The sequence below is a fragment of the Vollenhovia emeryi genome, unplaced genomic scaffold, assembly GCF_000949405.1.
Source record: "Vollenhovia emeryi isolate VEMERY1.0 unplaced genomic scaffold, V.emery_V1.0 DF939203.1, whole genome shotgun sequence".
NCBI classification, from domain to species: domain Eukaryota; kingdom Metazoa; phylum Arthropoda; class Insecta; order Hymenoptera; family Formicidae; genus Vollenhovia; species Vollenhovia emeryi.
The window spans coordinates 94,169-97,279 of NW_011967163.1; positions in this window are offsets into that span (position 1 = coordinate 94,169).

Consider the following 3,111-nt stretch of genomic DNA (forward strand, 5'->3'; position numbering starts at 1 on the left):
TGCCGAAATGACCGCTATCGGAGGTAATCCGGAAGATCTGGGATTCATTCTTTCCTGCAGCAGGGCCTTTAATTTTCTTTTACATTTTTTTAATTTGATGAAACTCTATTGCACATATTACGATATGTTGAATTCATTTTCCATCTTGAGTTGTTGCAAAAATTACACAAAGTATGGCTTGGCCAAATATAGTAGTCTTGCTGTATTTGTCAAGCAAATCTTTTGTAACCTATCCATTTATTTTTCTTATTTTCTATATTTGATTTGATATATAATATGTATTGTTAAGATGCGTATCGCATGAACGACATGCACAATTACACGCATCTTCGCGGTCGGTTTACGCGGTCGGTTTTCGCGATCGGTTTTTCAGGAAAAAATTTTAATTAATTAATTTTAATTAATTATTAATTACTTAATTTTATCCATATTATAAATTTTAATTTATCGAGGAATACGATTAAAATCACTCTAACGCGAAGTAAATTTTTTTCTATATCTATTCGAATTTTGAATTCAAAGATCATTTTACAAAGAGATGGTCAATATGTTTAAATAAATAACGAAAGTAAAAATAAATTTGATTCGTACATACCGTAAAGTTTTTTGAATTAATATTTTTATTTTAATTAACTTCTCGTGGTCGTGCATATTGCGATACGATCGTCACTCGTATATTCGAACCGTACGAAATATTTGTCGGTGACGATAACCGACTATATGGAAGGAGTTTTCTTCCTTCCTGATCTCTGGTCAAAATGACCAGACTGTATGGCCAGGAGCAACGAAAGGTAGGTCCAGTCTGGCCCAACGACGCAGTAAGTGGTCAATGTTGGCCACTTTGATAGAGTATGGAAGTGAGATGATGTACAAAATGTTGATTTCTTTTTATCTGTCAAAATTCGGGTGGGTTATATTCTTATCTGCTTTACATATTCATACAGTATTAAACCAATATTGCTAAATAGACACATTGGCTAAATAAGAGAAGGCGTCTATCTTACAATATTGGACCAATATTCGGAATACTAGATTCACATTATTCCCCAATATTGCGCCAATATATTGCGCTACTAGGGTCTCTACGAGTTTAATTTGCATTTAATTTGTTTAATTGAAGATACCACTCGCGCCGGTTTTATCGTTTGATGAAACGTGCAGGACTTTTGTCCCCAGTGCAGATCGAAATAAGAGACGCGCGTTTTTTTTTCCTTACAAGTTTAATTCTTAACTTTTAACTACCTGTTCGCGTCACCTTCCAGCTCCAATCGTCTTTTAAATTTGTGCAATTATCTGCAATATGTATGTGGTACAAATGAGAGGGAACGTGTTTGCACGAAATTAACGTAAATTAAGTGACACTAAGTTCGTAGGGATCTTTTTTGAGAGAGCGTGTAATTAAATTTAAATTTAAAAGGTTCGCGTAAACATAACGTAAACAATCCACGTAGATGCAATCTTGAAGCTTTACAAGGCACAGCCCTCCAGCTCGAGTGCAGTATTTCTCCGCGCCGTCTCTCAGCTCCGGGGTGTTTTGTCTCCTTACACGACCAGAGATCTCGCGTAGATTAAACGACGACACGTGACACAGTCGTGTGCTCGGCGTCTTATGGGACATGTTGCGTCTCCGGGGTAGCTAGTCGTGAAGTTTCACGGATTTCAGGTGTCGGCGCGACACCAAACTCTCGTCGCGTTGATCGAATCCGCGTAATTCCCAATGGCCGCGCAGAAAAAGCTGCTTTGCAACTGTTGTATAAAAGCAACTCTTCCATAAAAGCTGCAAGTTGATTGGCTTCACATTTCTCGAAGCCTAGCATCGTGGACGCAGGTCTACGATGCCGAACGCTGCTAACACTGACCGATAAATCGTTCACCCGACCAAATTCTTTCCCTCGGGGGAAAGAACCGGCAAACCTCCCGCGTGAGATACTCCGCGTGATATATACGTTATTGTCTTTAAATAAGCGTGACGGCCGGCTTAAGTAACGCTGTCGCTTTCGAGCGGAATGCCGGCCGATACCGCAAATCATTTTCCTCGAGGCAACGAGTCTCGAGTTACGCCGCGCCGGCTGTCGAGGGCAACGACGCTCGCTCTCGTCGTTTCTTGCTCATTCCGTCCGCGCGACAGGAGCGAGCGTCTCGTCGCTCCTCTCGCATTTCTCAATCCCTCCGTCACGGTCTCGGAGCGTGATGGACGGCAATTACGCGCGTACGCTATCAGCTGGCTCTCGTCCCTCTCGCGTACCTTCGATACGCCCCTCGCCGTCCCACCTTCCGACCGCGAATTCATTTATCTCGTCCGCGCGAAAAACGCGGTTACGAATTCCCGCGAGGCGCCGAGGACGGAGACCGAGTGCCCTCGTACCCCTTGGAGAGATAAATTTTCGGAAACGAGCGCTGGTATTTAAGGGGTCATTCCGCTTTAACAAACTATGAAAAGTAGAAAGAAGACTCCGAGAGACCGAAAAGGACCGCTACCGTCTTTACGAACAAAGAAAGACTTGTCGCTTTAAACATTGTTATACAAGTAATTGTGCGGCCTACTTATTGTTAGCAATGCCAATTAACTCTTGAGTCGCCGTTCAATGTGGCGGTGGCTTTTGGCCCTGTGTTATTAGATAACTTATCATTCTGTCATAAAACATTTGGACACGGTCCCTCTCAAAGCGGACGATAACATGATTTCTTTTTTTTTATCTCGGTCTCTCTTAAAGTGAACGGTATCCCTTTCTCTTTAGTCAATCGGAATTTCTTTCCGGTGAGAATCTTTCGGCTGACGCTATATCGATGATATCCTCGATATCCCTGTCGATATCCTTGATAATGACTCGGCTCTTCCGTGAGTCCTTTCGCACGTCGTGAATCGTGAGAATCCATCGGCATGGCGTTCCATCGTCGTCGAGAAGCCACCTACCGAGAATGAAAGAGAGGGAGAGAGAATAGAATCTTTATTTACCCAACGCTCTGATTGTGAGACAAGTCCCGTAAAGCGTTAGACAAAGCTACACAGAAAAATAATTACGAGTGATAATGATTTGTATAATACAAAATGAGAATAAAGAAAGAGAGAGAGAGAGAGAGAGAGAGAGAGAGAGAGAGAGAGAGAGAGAG